This window comes from Camellia sinensis, chromosome 13 (assembly GCF_055761805.1).
Source record: "Camellia sinensis isolate YWXY chromosome 13, ASM5576180v1, whole genome shotgun sequence".
Taxonomy (NCBI): Eukaryota; Viridiplantae; Streptophyta; class Magnoliopsida; order Ericales; family Theaceae; genus Camellia; species Camellia sinensis.
Window position 1 is genome coordinate 134469101 of NC_138973.1, and position 18638 is coordinate 134487738.

The following is an 18638-nucleotide window of genomic DNA, read 5'->3' on the forward strand; positions in this document are numbered from 1 at the left end:
GGCTGACTTCACAAAACACAAGGTAATCTTCAAACATCTCTAAGGCTGAACATTCCACTACTCACCTATATAAATATATATAAGAGTGAGCTAGAGCTATTGAATAATATTAAAGTAAAGTGGTTACGTGAATGAGTTCTATTACTTAAAGATAATCGTTTTCATGTCACTTCCTTACATAACAGAATGACCTCTGGTCCAACATAAACAGATGTACAAAGTAGAACAAATCATAACTTGATAGAACAACCTTGGGTTCAATTGCTTACAACTGTATAATGACCATTTCGTCAACATATAACAGATATCTCAGACTTTTCAGATGATCAGAATGATCTTGGGTCTATCTTATTAGATACACACTTGGGTCCATTTCACATATTTGTACTTAATCAATCCTATTAACTGATATCATGTTGAACGAATAGATAGAAACTCATTCATAATTACAAAATCATAAGTTCATAAAAACTTACCTCAATGGAAACATTTAGAAATAGCATATATGAAGATATATTTACTAAGATATTACTTATAGTGATTAGATTGTTGTCACGTCTTCGTGAATCAACCTACACAACACATAACACATACACACATTGATGTACATTGCTTAAACGAATCATTTCTTTCTTAACCAATTCCTTTAAGTCCTTTCTAGCTTATTAATTCATTCATGAGGCTTACTTTATGCCTAAGAATGCTCGAAAGAAATGGAAATGCAAATATGAACATAATTCAATTTTTTAAAGTTATGTTGGAACAGGGCAGTTTGCTCGTGCACACAATTGGTCACTAGAGTGAACTACTCGATCTGCAAAGGTACTGGATGCACAAAATCTAGGCTCAACAGTCACTCCAGCTAAATGTAGAATATACTGAGGTTGCTCGAGCAGACTGTTGGTCGCTCGAGCGGTCTGCAAACTTTTGCGAAACTACGGGATGCATGAAAAATGTGCTCGAGAGGTAACTTCACTGCTCGAGTAATGCGGTCGAAATCTAGGTTTTGAAATTAGAATTTTGAGCTTCAAGACTTAAGTCTAAAGTGTAAAACCTTGCATGGCTTGTACATAATCTTGCAAACACTTAGAAAAACATGATTATGTAACCAATTTCAAACCCTCAACTCAAAACTTCATGATATCTTCAAAATTGAACTCAAATCTTCATGTATGCAGAAATCATTTTCAAATTCTTTTTTATAACTCTCAAAACATGAAATTAAGCAATAAAACTCTTCAAATCAAGGATGCATGTATGATACAACTTCAAATTTCAACATACATAGCAAAAATCATAATTAAAATGATGAAACTCTTCATGTTGATACATGCCTGTATGTTTTATCTTCAATTTGATCATCTTAAGCTATTTCTTGTGTTTAATCTCAAATTCTTCTTGAATTCATATGATAGGTGACTTAAATTCATGAATTAAGGTTGAATTCAATACTTAGAGCCTTGAATTAGGCTTGTTCTAGCAAAAACTTGAGATCCTCTCCTTAGTTCTTCAGTCTTCTAACAAATTCTTCATGCTCAAGCCTTTTCTCTCTCTAAAATTGAACTCTTTCTTTCTCTCTCTCTCTCTCTCTCTCTCTCTCTCTCTCTCTCTCTTTCACTAAAATGTTCTCCAACAGATTTGAGCCCAAAACCATTAATGGGTGATGATTGAGACCCCCTCTAATCACCACCCTCACACACACGTGGCGGGTGGTGATTGGAGAAGAAGGAAAAAAAAAAGAGAGTGGCCAATCAGGTGAAGAGGGGGTCAAGGGGGTGGGGAAAAAAGGGGGTCCAAGTCATTATTCACCATTAATTTACCTCTTCATAACTCATATATATACATGTGATTAGCTTAGGATGCTAATTAAGGATTAGGCTTACTAATTAGGACTTAAGTTTAATTAAACAAAACTTAATTTACAAACTAAATCAAATTTTAATCAAACTGTCCAAAAGGTTCTAAAAATTATGCTATGCTGATTTAACTCATCAATTTCAGTTTTTGACGTCATTAAGGCTTTCAATTTCAGATTCAATACAAAAATCATAACCAATATTTCACAAATCAAACAAATACACAAATTAATCACAAGGCACATAAGCACATTTCAAAATTATATATATATATATATATTTTACGTGATAGGGTTATCACAGAACATCCAAGAGAAAATTGACTCAAGCAACCCCGTTCTCCTTGGTGTGTAGATCTGAAGTAGTTTTGCCAGTTTAGTTAGTAGTACCCTCGGCAAGAATGGCCTTATCAGCACACTAAGTTCCAGATTCAAGGGAAATTGACATAGAAGTGGCTGAAAAAGAAGGGGTCGAGCCTCGTGAGTTATGGAAAAATACCACAAATCTATAACCCGTGTTTATAACTAATCTATATAGAATAAAGAATTCAAGGGAGCGGATCTTGTCTGGAAGACAGTTGATGTAATCATGTGGGTGCAACTAATCCCTAAGTTCTCACCTAAATGGGAAGGCCCTTACAATGTGACCGAGGCAAGTAGCAGCGGTTATTACAAGTTGGTGAGGGTTTGCGATGGATTCAAGACTAGTCATGTGAATGCTAAGTATATAAAGGAGTACTTTCCTTAGCCTTTTGTTCAATTAGAGTAGTTAAAGTATTTATTTTCGATTAGTTCTCCGGGCTTGTTATGAGAAAAGTTGTTCATACTTAGTAAAAATTTGAGTAGATGTATTCTATTTTGTTGCTCAGACTTTGTTATTTGACAAAATTTGTTTATGTCAAGAGATTTGTGTACTTTCCTTTCTGTATTGAGTTGTTCAAGCAAAAGAAAATAGTGGAATGATTTTCATAAATACTACCAAAACATCCATACTTTTCATTAAAAAAGTTGAACTTCCAGAGCATGATCATAGTGATTGAAAGGAAGTTACCACAAAGAAAAGAAAATAACCGAAGTGTGACGACCCCGCCACATAAAATATTTTACTTTTAATTAAGCAAGGTGATTTAGATTTTAAGTAATTATTATTCTGATTTAATTGTGGAATTGATGAACAATATTGGGGTTGATTCGTATATAGTTTTATAAAAGAGCTATTTTGGAATTAGAAATTAAAAGTCGGCTTAAGAAGGTGAAATTGACAAATTGAAATATTTTAATTTCGAGTATCAGACCATATGGGAGTTTAATTAAATATTCAATTCAGTTTAGTAAAATTGAGATTTTATTAATTGGGTCCGAATTGGAGTTGATCAAGTTATGAAGATTGAAAATTGAGATTATTATGAATTAAATTCATTTATGAAGTGTTGAATTGAATATGTAATTTATTGATGGAGATTTTAAGTTTGCTCAGAAATTGAAGGCTTTGCTGATGTGAGAAATCAAAATTGATAATGGAAATAGGTTTAATTTAATATTTGGAACCTTTTTGGAGTTTGATTAAAAATCTAATTCAGACTTATAATTTAAATATAATAAATAGGGCCTTAATGGAAGTCAATTGGACTGATTAAGATTAAGAAGTGATTAATTAAGCTAATGTATAATTAGTATGCTAAACTAATCCTAATATACATCACCACATGGATTAATTTAAGATGGACAAGTGCCCCACCATTTTCATATATATATATATATAAAATAAAAATAAAAAAAAAGGAAAAGGAAAATAAAGTGGAATAAAGAAATGGGTGTAGTACACTGAAGCTATATATCATCTATGTTTTTGTTTTTTGCTAGAACAAGAACAGCCAAGTGTGTGTGTGTGTGTGAGAGAGAGAGAGAGAGAGAGAGAGAGAGAGTTCAATTCTTTAGAACTTACTGGAAATTTTGAAGAAAAACTAAGGGAGCTAGGAGAAGTGAAGAAGTTGTCAAGAATACACCAAAATGAAGATTGAAGGTAAGGATTTCAAGCTTGAATTTTGTAGAATCCATGTATTACACTTGAATTAAAGATGAGTTTGGGTTTAATTTCATATAATTTGGAAGAAATTAGAAAACAAAGATGAAGAAATTAAGGTAGGTTCATGGTTATGGAAATTTAATATTTTGGGTTTGATGATGTAGTCTTGCATGAAATTAAGCATCATTGTTACATGTATGGGCAAATTCTACAAGTTTAATACTCTAACTAAACATGTATCGTAGGATTTCAAGGTTTTGAGATTTTAATTCATGTTTAAAAGGTTTATGGATTTGAATTTGGGTTTGATATGAAGAAAATTAATAATAATCCAAATTAGAGCTATTTTAATTAAAATTATTTGGTTTTGATCTTAATTATATACAATCAAAGTTTCATAACTCCAATTTCATGATTTAAAGGAAAATAGAAAAGAGTTAAGAATCAATTTCATATAATTTTAAAAAAAAATTGTAAAAGGGTAAAGGAATTGAATTAAATTCAAATTGTAGAAATTAAATTTGAATTAAGAATTTTGTGGGTTTGATTTTTGTTGTCTTGCATAAATTAGAATTTTAATTGCACATGCATCATGAAATTCAAGAAGATTTAAAGAATTGATTTCACATTCTGAAGAGAAAAAGGAAAAGTTTTGTAAAGACAAGTTTATAGAAATTTGGAGTTTAATCTTGAATTAAAAGAGTTGGATGCAAATGGTTAGAAATCAATCATCTTTTCTTGATTGTTAAAAGAGATTATATGGTTTTAACAAAGTTGTGCAAGACACCAAGTATTGAATTGGAATCTGGAAGCTTAACTTTTTAACTTTGAAAACCCAGAATTTTTACAGATCGCTCGAGTGACCAAATGATGGCTCGAGCGAACATTATGAGTTCCCAGTATTTTTACAGAGCTTTGCAAACCGCTAGAGCGACCAAAGGTGCGCTGGAGCGAAGACCCTATTTTCAGCAATTTTGGCTAACTCTTCTAAGTGCCTACCTACATCCTTATGACATTCTAAGTATTCTTAGGCACCAATTGGACTCGCATAGTCATGGAATAAGCTAGAAATGCATAAAGAGAGTTGAATTAAAATGAAATGAATATTGAATGGTGCTTCTATTGTGTTTTTGTTATGCGATTTGTATAAGTGGACATCCGAGGCCTTATATCAACTTCGTCCACTGTGAGTAGCAACTTCATAAAGATATATTCAAATTATATTTATTTTCGAGATGATTACTATTTTCGAAATTGTTATGTGATTGATTGAATGGTTTATTGAAAATTTATTTTGTAATGATAAATGAAGTTCACTTTCGAAATGTATTCGTAGCATCCTTTAGTGAGGCCCTTGCTTGGGGGAAATTATACCACGGCCATTGATTATAGGCCTTTGCCTAGGGGAAACAATACCAACGCTATTGGATTGATTGAAACACAAAGATCTCTAGTGTAAGATCCATTGTGGTCCATTGGATAATTGATTGACCCATTGTGGTCCATTGTATGACCCTTGTGGTCCATTGTTATTGAAATATTGTTACTTTATTGGATGTACCACATAAATTGTCATTGAATGAGTATTGCTATTAGGATAACATGGATCATTGAGAATTGAATTGAAATCGGAATTGTATTTAAAATACTATCGAACAATAGTTTCTACTACTGCAAAGGATTGATATGATGGCTAATCGAATTGCTTTGCCTATTGAAATGGATTGTTTCATAAAAAGAAATATATGTTTTGATATGAGATTTGATATGGAAAATGTTTTGTTATAAATTTGATATAATATGGCAAATGCCTTATTTTGAAAATGATTTAAGATTCGTTTCGAAATTGTAAGACAGGTTTTTTGTACTATCGTTGAACTTCATTCGTTTAACCTCTTTATTCTGTTATTACTCGCTCGGCTTTAGCTCACTATTTATATGTATATGTAGGTGAGAAAACAGAGCAACAAGGATAAAGAGAGTCTCGGAGTCCCAGCCTTTCCTGAATGGAGCAAGTTAGGCTCGAGTAGAGCCATGAAAATCAGCCCCTTAGCTTTCTCAAAGTTTGGTATTTTGTTGAGTCTTAAATGTATATGTGTGTAAGATATATAAGATTTGTACATGTAAATAAATTATAACTGTATCATGTAGGAACAAGCTCAATGGACATTATTGTTTTTGTTTTGCTTCTGCTTTAGATCCGGATATGATTTTAAATATTTTGAAATTCTATCTTTCAGGCCGAAGGTAATCTAGGATTACTGGCCGTTCATGACGGAACTTCTTAAACAGAACTTCTTTGAATGAAGTGTGATTGATACACTAAGTGAATAATCTTAAACTGAACTTCTTTGAATGAACCGTACATCCAATATTGCCCGGCTGCGCCGACTTCAAATAAACCGTACATACAATATCGTGCATGTATGAGAAAGAAATTTGGTAGGTACAGTGCAATACAATGCATAATGTTTAAGGAATGCAATAAACAAGCATAGCAGCACTTTAGAAAGCACCTCATGGGGCGAGTGGCGATAAACCGCTCTTCTCTGACGGGGATTTCCCCTTGTGTTCTTCAAACACTTACCTTCAACTCACAGTATAAAGGCTCTGAAATGCTGACAAGAATTCTTCACGTAGAATACTTTGGATGGCACTTTTCTGCCTGACCATATTCACAACTTTCCCTATTCTCCAACGGGGTGACAGACTAGGTTGGTTTAGTATCCAGAATTGAGGCGCGCATACGCTATCTCAACCTATAGGGCTTCCATACAGATTTCAAGCTGGGGACACGCCTCTGGGTATTTAGACTAGACTTTAGTCTCGGAAATCCCGAACCTTTGCGTCCTAGGCAACAGCCATTCGAACTCTAGTTTCCACCGTTGTAGTTGGTCTCCTAGGAACTCATTGCGAACACAGCCAAGATGCCTCTGGCAGGGAATGGTACTCAGGGAGAGCACTTTTGATCGCCATTCTGGCTTGAAGCAGACTTGATCTTGAGCTTGAGGTAGAGGCACACTCATACTTCGGAGCATTGGCAAGACCTAAAGAGGTACACACGGAATGCAATCTCAGAACTTACTGAAGTTAAAACAAACTCAGATACCCGACCTTTTCCTCTTTTCTTTTGCTTTGCAGTCTGGAACCTATATAGCTTCAGATAGGTCCTGGTTTTACTGTTCGCGCATGACCTGGGTTGAACCCTGCGGTTTTATGAAAAAACGAATCTTGTTTTGTACAGAAGTGGAGAACGGCACGGCACTCAAAGCGCAAAACGATTTTATTTTTGAAATTGAGAGATGAGTTCTTGACCAGGGTATTGAGCCTACGACTGAACACAGCGCACTATGACTCAACAACGGAAAACAAAAGGTAAACAACCTAAACACATCAAGTAACACTCGAAACGACTCAAAACAAGAATCGAGATAAAACAAAAAAGACACGACACTCAGACGTGCACAGGGAGCCTGTTTCTCTGGGTATTGTTTCCCACCCTTTCTCATTTGTGATTCTCACATCACTCGGCCCTCAGGCTCTGTTTTTTTTTTCTAAAAAAGCCATTTTCCTCACTTTTTCTCTCTGCGCACATCTCTCTATTTTTCAATCTCTCATTTTTTATCCCTCTCCTGGGTAGTTGATGGATAAACAAGAAGTTGCAGGCTCTTGCCCCTAGCATTCTGCTAGATTCTCTTTCTTCTGCTTACAACAGTGAACTTCCCCACAGAGGGGTTGTGATGCGGCTGGATGTGCAGTAGATCTGCAATTGACATTGGTTGACGATGCTCTACTGGGGAGTTTGGACGTGATTAGATCTGTCCAAATGAGGCAATGGAATATCCTGCTCCATTCCAGTTCATGCTTCGCACTTAACTTGATACCTCGCTGCTTGGAGGATGAGAGAACTTTCGGCATTTTGCTATTAGTTTCTGTTAGGCCCCTTTTCTGGCAGATACGGTGCCCTTTCTGGCAAGTATGTTGACAATGGGGAACAGATAGAACACCTGACTTAACTTTGCCCCTAGTTCATTATTTTGACCATTTTTTTGTTTTTGACGTTCTGCTAAAACAATTTTGACCAACATGAGAGTTAGATTAACATGCTTGTTCGATTTTCTGATTTAAAATCATGCAAGTTAGGTTATGAGCACTGAAAATTTTCCTTTTTGGGTCTAAGAAAATGGTCCAGTTTTGGAAAAACGGAATAATTTTCCAAAGAATTAGTCAACCTTAGCAAAAATTCTCAAAAACTATTTTTGCAAACTGCCACTGCTCAACGAGCACAGAACCTACGCTTGAGATGCACAACCTCAAATCTAAAACAAAAGAAAATTGTCCCTTGTCTAAATGGCACGGCGTGGCAACGGAAAGTTGCCCCTTGTTTGAATAGTACCGCAGCATACCGTACCCAGTTCTCAAGGTGACGATTATAATCGAACTCTCAGATACAGAGAAGGAAAAGATGATCAAAACCATTACATGGACACACTTGATTTGGAAGTGTTTGTGGCTGGACTTCAGGATGAAGTTGCCTACATATCCCAAATATGGGAATCAAGCCTTACATAGTTCTGATTAAGGTACACTCGGGTATTAACCTCTCCTTTTGCGCTCTAACTTTTGCCAAGGCCGCCATTTCTAGGTTTTCAACCTTGCGAGCTTTGTTTTTCTTTTTCTTTTTTTCTTTTCATTTTCTTCATTTTTCTTCTTTCTTTGCATTTTTTCTTGCTCTAACTTTTGCCTTGGTCGCCCTTCTGGGTTTTCGACCCAGCGAGCCTCTCAAGGGTAAAAGTGTAGCTTTGTCCATGTTGATTGATTTGAGATCTCGAAGTCATCTGAATCTAGGAGAATGGTTGTTGTTCGCTGATAATGTAGAAGTCCATCCAATGGGGGCTGAATTTGCCCCTAGTGTTGTGGATAGGAACTTGGTTGTCCTTCAGCAATACTTTCTTCTTTCCTCCCTTTTGGGATTTGGCTTTCTTGCCAATCTTCATTGGTTTGCAGAATGATCCATCTTTGGCTCTTCGAGCATGTCTAATATTTTTTGGTGCCCCTAGTTCGAGGGGTGCTTCTGATCTAGCTTTGCAAGCTTCTTTTGATGACATCTGATTTTCTCGTTCTGACTTTCTTGCCCCTAGTTCATGGGCTGCTTCAAATCTGGCCACACGGGCCTCACATTGTGGTTGACCGTTGAACATTCTGAATCACAGTTCAAGGTTTGAAGGCAAAAGGGGTCGAGTCTCGAGGCTGAGAGCGATCCTAAGCTGCACAATCTCAAGAGCGATTCCACATAGGTCTTCGTAGGATCGCGCAAAATATTTTTTGAAATCTTTTAAGAAAGCGACTAATCGCTCGCGCTGAAGATAGTGTAGAACCAGTCTAGATCAAGCTAGGATCCTTCTCAGTACTCACATTAACAAACATGATCTCAATCATTAAGGACTTAGCATGCCTCTCTTTCTCTCAATTGATCAATTTTTGCAAAACCCGAGGAATTCCTTCCTCTTCATTTTCACCATAGTGTTGAAAAATTTTGAAAAAAAAACTTAGGTCAATGCAATGATTTCAAGGCACAAAAAAACAAAGCAGGTGAAAAGCACTGCTGTTTCATTCAAACTTGTTGGCACAACAGGCTCAAAATAGCGACATGCACAAAAACACGGCAGCCACAGCTGTTTCGTTTAGATTTCTTGGTTGCAACTGTCTTCGCAGCAGAAACAGACTCAAAAGAAAGGGAAAAGACAATCATAAAACAAAATAATGATGTCCGAGGTAACAACCCTGGAATCATTTGACTCCTATACAACAGGACTGACTCGATATAATAAGACAGACCCCAAACAAAAGACTGACTCAAAACAAAGAGACAGACTCAAAACAACAAAGCAAAAACTGACTCAATACCCAAGTCAGATAGTACAAGATTTAGCATTCGCAAATGCTCAAAATAGTGCGTGCCGAACGCCACATCTGAAATAAACCGAGCGCCGCTCGCAAGTGGTCCAACCCTTGATCACATACTTACATTATCCTCGAAATCCATCAACCCAGTGATGGTAGACTTCGTTGAGCTCAGCAGGAGGATGACCTCGTTGTCAAACAAATCCTGCACTTCATGGCGAAGTCAGAAACAATTGTCGGTGGCGTGACCAGTCTGTTGATGGTACGCGCAATACTGGGTAGCGTCATGACCAGCTGGAAGGCGACTAGGGAGAGGCCGAGGCTCGAGGGGTTTGAGATGTCCCTTTTCGGCAAGGATCTAAAGCGCCTTGGACAAAGGCATGTAGAGGGCATGGAATACCCTGCGCCCTCGGGGCAGATACTTCGAAGTTTGTGAACTTTTGCTGGATGCACTAGCGAAGGGGTCAGCAGGTGCTGCTTTGGCTTTCTGCTCTTTTCCAGGTGCAGGATTAGGGTTGGGAGGAACGGTTCTGGTACGACGGTCCCTATCTCGATTTTCCCCTTCGCTTGAACTGCTCTCGGTCTGAGTAGGGAAGATATCATCCATAATTTTTACAGCAACAGCGAGCACCTGCTATTTATTCAGTCCTGCGGCTTTCAAAGCCTCAATAGCCCACAGAAGTTGTTCATAAGGATCGGTGTCTTCCTTCATCTTATTCTTTCCACTGGCCTCAGCTTGGTGGAAGGTTTGGGTTACTTGATCAGGGTGGAGCCTTGTCGTTGTCGGAGCTTGAGACAGCTTCAGGTTGGCTGAGCTCAATTACAATTCGCCCTAGTAGCGGAGGCTCCTCCAGCATGAAGTTCCCGGCATATGATGTGGTTCGTGGCGGAGTCGACATCCCGTAGGCTAGGTTAGCCACAGATCTCTGAAAATCACCAATCATTCCTATCAACTCAAAAGTGGTGTGCTAACGAGCTTGGAAGAATTGGGGTTCCCAAATCGGATACGTAGCAGGTGACCTGAGTGGGTGTGGCACTTCGACGCTGGTTTCGCCCTGCAAGATGATTCCTTGGTTTAACGCGGCTGCCATAACCACAATTTCCTCTAAATTTTGTGTCATCATAAGTCCGCTGAACTAAACGGAGGTGATGTGACCGGTGATTGACGGATCAGAAGTCTGCCTTGCCTCAGCGAAGGAGAACACTAGCTATTCTGAACTTAATCCCTGAACTGAAAGAGAAAACATGCAGCATTTCAGCCCAATTTCATCAGAACTGACATAGGCATAGCTGAATGATTGTACTATACTACTGATCACTATTCCCCAAAATCACTGCCCCAAATCTGAATCTGATACCTGCAGATATAACTGATTCTCAAAATACTGATATTGATGCCCGCAGGCCTGATACCCACACTTGCAGACCGATACGTGCATACCCTATAGAGATACACTCTAAAAGCACATAACCAGTAGATGAGAGCCAATACACCCCTATGTTGGGGTAGGGTTTCCCTGTCCTAGTTTCGTCAAGAACTAGGGTTTCACCATGCACACAGCGGTTTCACACAACCTATAATCGAGTAAGCAACCTGTCCTAGATTGGAATTGTCACTATGGATTCCGATATGCACTAGGTCGAATGGTCAAAGAGGGTGCCCCGGTAAAACCGGGGTTTGTGTTGCCGTCATGGCAGAGCCTGCAACCAGTCAGCCTTATGGCACGCTTCTCAAAGCATGCCTCCGGCAAACCGCTCAGGAATAGCATACGGCAAACACGGTGTCCTAGGCGCACCAATGCAAATGCAATGCAAAGAAATACATAAGTGTAATCAAAACAAGATATCATGAGTTGGAGTCAAGTTCTCCAACTTCCCCAGCGGAGTCGCCAGAAACTGTGGACGCGCCCCGAGGACTTTATGCTCTTCCACAGTTCGGACTCATTTGTGTTACGGTTCTTAATCTGATCTCACAACGTGCGATATGAGATTGATAAATCACCAAAGAGTCCAAATCCGGCAAATTATTTTGGAAAACTGATTTTTAAGAAAGAAGTGCCAAACATGGACTGCTTTGCCAGATACAGAGTCGCCACCTAAATATTTTATTTTGGGAAATTTAGAAAATCCTGACTCATTGCCTAAGGCCACGTGTCCGTCATCACCAAAGTTGCCTCGGCTCGGGAACTTGGGTACGATTGGAGAAGGTCATCTATGAGCAGCCCCACTCGCCCGATCCGAAGATCGGCCCGTACTAAGCATGATATCGAGTTTTTAAAAACACATGCATTCTTATTCCGGTTATTAGCTAATCTTTACTACATGATGCGCACAGCAAAACAAGTATAGACTAGATCGCCTAATTTGGAACAAAGCATTGCATATCCGTTTGTTTGGAAATGGTTTGAGGTTTGCTACTTGCAAGTAGGCTAAAACACGAATTTTAACGAATTATTCCAATTCAAGCAATCCAACCTTCACCCACAGGCATTCAAGCAGTTATATCATATAAGCAATTAACCTCATGGCAAGCATGCTTTCATGGCAACACTCACATACATGCAAGATGCTAAAGCATAACACTCACAGTATACTCCGAGCCAAAACAGAGAACATGTTAGTAATCAAATGTATGATCCAAGTCCATGTTAAGATGGCTAATGCATCGCAGGCAAAATGCAACTAGAATAGGCTCGGCTAATCTAAAATTGCATATGAGATGCAACAATCGATGCACGTATTCAAGTTAGAATTGAAATACTATGCAATCAGTATGATGTGCCGAGCCCTGTGCGTGCAATATGAATGAATGTATGCAAACATGCTATTATAAGTATGCTAATTGAAACATGCCCTAAAACTAACCAACAAAAACAAGTAAGTAAAAAGGAGAAAGAAATGGAGGTTGGAAGACATGCACAGACGCACGCACACTTATTACGAGATTCGCCCTCTCGACGGAGGGTCCAAAAGAATAATACAAACCGAATAATTAATCAACTATCCTAGCTAATTAATTATTGCAAACCCCTTAATTAATTAACAAATTAATTACAAAAGGAGGTCGCCGCAGCTCCGCCTCAGAATGATTGAATCATGCATGCTCGATCGCCTCGCTCGGAAATCCGTTGCCATGCCACATGTTGCCTCTGTTTACACTATTTTTCTCCTCTAAAGACTGCATAAGTCCCAATTATGTTTCTGAACCACTCCCTGAGCACTGTGGGATGTCACCGGCCAGAAGTTAGGCCCACTGGCCTTTGAATAATGGTTATCGACCATTTGTAGGGCCATCGGCTGGATATTGATGGTCGACTGGCATTGAGGATGGCCGACCGGCCATGTCTTCCTGCAAAATCCTATTTTGGCTACAACAGAGGATAGACAATGCATGGCAAGGCATTTACAAGACAATGTGTGCACGGCCACTCTCCCTATCATGCTACAAACTCAAGGGAGTATGGCCCTCGACCCTCGGGCCATCAATCGCGTATTTCAATGCGTGATGGCCAAAGGTGCCAAGTGTGCAATTCAATATGGAATGAAATGCACAAAACACATAAGGGGCCCCAACCTCTATCATGGTTGATCAAGAGGCAAGGAATGCACGCTTAATGCTATACAACCTAGGCATGGAAGCAAGCGGATGCAATATGAGCATGCAAACAAGCAATGTGCAATAGGCTTACAACCTACACAAATAAGCATGCAAGGCATGTAATAACAATGCTAATGACAAACATGCAACAACATGTGAAGGGACTAGCATGGAAACATGCAAAGCAACTTAACAAAGAAAAGCATGCCAAATGCAATATAACTCAAGCATGTGACAACATGCAATAGGCCAAGTACGCAACAACACGCAAGGCGAGCATGCAACAACATGCAAACAATGGACTCAAACTAATATGGATAGCACTCAAATAGGTCCAAATCAGTGGCCAAAGTATTAAGAAAATGAGGACAAATGCACATACAAACATGCATGTATAAATGGTCCAACACTTAAGCATCAAAAGGGCAGCTTTTAAGGACACTTATAAGAGACAAACATGGATATGTGACAAGCACATTAAGCTCTGAAACATGCAAGGGATGATGCCGAGTCAACCAAACTACACAAGTGAAGCACACATGAGGTTTAGAGCTTATGACTAGTAAAGGGACTTGAACCAAAGCTACAGAAAACAAAAAGCATATGGCAAGTATGACCCAAAACAGTCGTAAATCATGCCAAAGTGAGCCTAAAACATACAATGACCAAAGCCAAAACAAGCTAAAACAAAGGGACAAATGCATGAGACGTTCGAGGTTACTAAAGAGGTGTTACACTACACCTAACATAACCAAACATGGCATGATTAAAGCAACCAAAAACAGAGTTATGAGATGCCAAAATGAGCCCAAAAACCTACTTAGATGGCACCCCAATGGCCTAAGCATGGTGGCATACGCAATGACACATTCAAGAGGCACAAAACACAAACCCTTTTAAAGCATCAAAGAAGCGACAAGTGCAAGTATTCAAACATACTATATGGACTGAAATAGCATTACTAATGATGCTAAACCACTGAAATGATCCAAGTAGAGCATGCTAGAGGATTCAACACTCGAAGCCTACAAGCTAGATTGCATGGTAGCTATGCAAAGCAAATCATGGATGACCAATACAACCAAAATCAGACCTCAAGCATACCAAAACATGGATAACATCTTCTTGAAGTCGAGCCAAAATCATGCTAGAAATACATGTTACAACATGGTGCATGTTAAGGCAAATCAGGGGATTACAAGACAAGTATATGGTGCATGCAATAAACCACTAAACCAACTTTGGATAGAGATAAATCATGGCAAAAGAACACCAAATACCAGCTAAGACATGGCCAACATGAACTTAACAAAGGTGCTCATATATGAGGTAAATATGACAAGTATTGAAGACAACAAGGAGAGGGGATGGCCCTCTCCTTCTTAGGACCTCAAAACATCATCCCCACCACTGAAATCCCTCTGGATTTCAGTGGTGAGAAGGCCAACACAAGGTGGTCCCGAAGCTCACAAAAAGGGCACAAAAAATGAGGCCAAACAAGGCCTAAGAGGGGGTAAACAACCCCAAACACCAAAGTGATCTTAAACAACTATTTTAAGCGCTTAAAAATAGAACTTTTATCAGTTATAAGTTAAGCTTAAAAACAGATGCAAGATAGGCTAAAAGCTTAAGCAAGAAAGGGGTATCTATAGGCAAGAAGCTCACCCTTGTGGAACCTCTTCAAGAACAAAGCTCCAGCAGGTTTTCTGAGTTTAAACCAACCCAAGAACACTGAAATCAACCTCCTAGCACCTCAGCAACCAAGGATGGTGTTCTAGTGTGTGTTTGTGTACAATAGTAAGACAATACTACACTTTTGGACACAAAACAAAGCTAAAACAAGAAATATAGATACAAGGGTATATCTATTCTCTCAAGAACAGATTTTCTGAACCCTGGAGAATGGAGGAGGGGTTCCCTCTTTATAGATGCTCAAATTCTAAAGCTTCTAAGAGAAGCTAAACAAGAGGCAAATCCCTCCATACGTGTATGGAGGGGGTTAATTGTGGGTGCCAGCTGACACAAAATATCTGCATAAAGCAGATGAACAGGGTTCGGCCAGCAAAAAATGCCGATCGACCAACACAATGGCCGGTCAACTAAATATAGTGCCGATCGGCCAACACTCTTGGCCGATGGCAGGAAAAAAGGGGCCGGTGGCTTCAAGCCTTGGCCGGTGGGTTGAGGAAATGGCCAACAAGCCATCCTCTTCCTTCAGAAGCAAAACCACATGTGTTTGGTCCACAACCAAGCACAAAATAGTCAAGTTGAGAGATCTTGAGGCAAGGCGCGCGGCCGAGACTTCCGGGAACTAAAAACGAACACAAACAGGGATGATCATCAAGTGTTTAAATGATGACGTCCAAGTCTTGAGGACGGTCAAAAATGGGGTGTCTACAGTTGCCCCTCTTTGACAGAACTCGAAAGTCATAACAAGGACGGGAGTGAATGTCAAAGCCCAGAGACGACCCATTTTTGACAAGGCCGAAGACTTAGACAAAGCATGCAAGATAACAAGATACGTGCCCGAAGGCAGGGGCAAAATGCAAATGACATGCACGGTGCCGAATATAACTTATGATCATGCAAAGAAAGCTGTAATGAAGCAAATATACACAATAAATGCAACAGTTTAAGCAGGCAAATTTAAACCAAACTACATTACATGCAGAAAGGATGTAAGAAAATTATGCAATTCTCACGAACATGTGCGATAGATACATAAAGGTGAACGAAGTGTGATAGATACACGGAGTGAGTAAGTATGTGCAATAGATACACTAAAGTGAATGTGTGATGGATACACGAAACAAACGAAGTGTGATAGATATACAAAGTAAACGTGTGATGGATACACAATGTGAGTGTGTGATAAATATACAAAGTTTGATAGATGCACTAAGTGAACAAAGTGTAATGGATACACAAAAGGTGAACATAAAGTGTGATAGATGCACTTAGTGAACAGAGTGTGATGGATACACAAAAGGTGAACACAAAATGTGATAGATGCACTAAGTGAACAAAGTACGATAGATACATAAAAGGTGAACACAGTGTGATAGATGCACTAAGTGAACAAGTGCGATGGATACACAAAATGTGATAGATGCACTAAGTGAACAAAGTACGATAGATACACAAAAGGTGAACACAGTGTGATAGATGCACTAAGTGGACAAGTGTGATGGATACACGAAAGGTGAACACAAAGTGTGATAGATGCAGTTAGTGAACAAAGTATGATAGATACACTAAAGATGAACACAAAGTGTGATAGATGCACTATGTGAACAAAGTATGATAGATACACTAAAGATGAACACAAAGTGTGATAGATGCACTAAGTGAATGTGTGATGGATACACAAAAGGTGAACATAAAGTGTGATAGATGCACTTAGTGAACAAAGTACGATAGATACACTAAAAATGAACACAAAGTGTGATAGATGCACTATGTGAATAAAGTATGATAGATACACTAAAAATGAACACAAAGTGTGATGGATGCACTATGTGAACAAAGTATGATAGATACACTAAAAATGAACACAAAGTGTGATAGATGCACTTAGTGAACAAAGTATGATAGATACACTAAAAATGAACACAAAGTGTGATAGATGCACTATGTGAACAAAGTACGATAGATACACTAAAAGGTGAACATGAAGTGTGATAGATGCACTAAGTGAACAGAGTATGTGTAGACAACCCATTTTTGACCAACCTTAAGACTCAGACGTCAGTCATCAATTGAGCGCTCGGTGATTGCGCATGTTGGGCTCGTTCTGAAGTTTCAGAATTTGGCTGAGAGCCTTGCCTCCTAGCCTCAGAACCTTTTGTGCTTTGCCTCGATTTGCAAACCAGGTCTTGTTTTCTCTTTCCAAAGGGAGGGAGAGGTCTCGTAGACCATCTCTCAGTGGCCGTAGGCTACTTTTCGTGGTCATAGGCCACTTTTCCTGTTTGGAGACCTGTTTTCGGTTTTCGGAGCCGTCGACCGTGTGCCTCAGTTCGGGACCGCTTAACTTTATCCATTTGGCACGATTTTTGGCACACACCTTGCTTCCTCTCTCTTGAGGGACACTGTGGCTCGGGAGACCACCTTTGTGGTCGCACGCCACTTTCGATGCTTACCAGCCTGTTTTCGAGGCACCCGGCTGCGTGTTTTGATCCCCGAACCCTCATTTTGCATCCGTCTTGGTTCATTTTTGGCATGGACCTTGTTTTCATTGTTTGGGAGGTGGTACAAGTATCGGGGACCACCTTTTCTCCTTGGAGACCACTTTTCTCCCGCCAGCCAATTTTCTTGTCAAGAAGCTAGTCTCCTTGATTTTTGGGCCATAATTGTTGGTCTTCCACCATACCACTAGCTTGCATTCAATGTGGAGACCATCAAATAGGGCTGCCGACCACCTTTCATTTAGTTGAACCTTTTGAACTGGTCAGCTAACCAGGGAAAGTGGTCGGCCGACCACCTGAACTGGTCAGTCTGCTCCCTCTAGTTTTGTCTCTATGAGTTGTTGCCAACTGTACCAGCTGGAAGGCACAACCTGTATCCTTCATACACGTGTATGGAGGATTTGCACCCTTATTTTAGCTTCTTGAGGAAGCTTAAACCTTTGCTCTAGCTTCTTGAGGAAGCTTGAACCTCATTTTAGTTTCTTGAGGAAGCTTGAACCTTTGCTCTAGCTTCTAGAGGAAGCTTGAACCTTTGCTCCTCTATAAGAGAGGCCCTCCTCTTCCTTGCAAAAGCTTCCAAAAATTTTGATTAAGGCAAAATATATATCCCTCTCTATATCTCTACATTTTGGGTTCAAAAGTGCATTGTTCTTGGCCTATTGCACTACACCTCATAGTCATACACCTCCACCATTGCTTTCAGGTCCTTGGAGGTCATTTTCAGAGGTTAAAGGTTTGGATTTTGGTCTCAAAAGTTGCTGGTTTTGCAGAGCTTCAAGGAAAATGTAGAAACTAGGAGAAGAAACTAGTCGGCCGACCCGATTTTCAGGCAGGCCAACCACTTTTTCTGGTTTTCACCACCAAGGGTGGTCGGTAGGTGGTCTCCAATGCCTATAGCTGGTCGGCAGCCTCCCCCTAGATTCCCAGGGGAGAGTTTTATCTCCTTGGATCTTTGTGCAAGGTTCTGAAATCAAGTGCAAACAAAGGTGAGCCGGGGCATCACGATGGATTTCCCGACAAGGCGACTCGAGCATGCATGCATCGTTTATCATTCAAGGCAGAGCTGAGGCA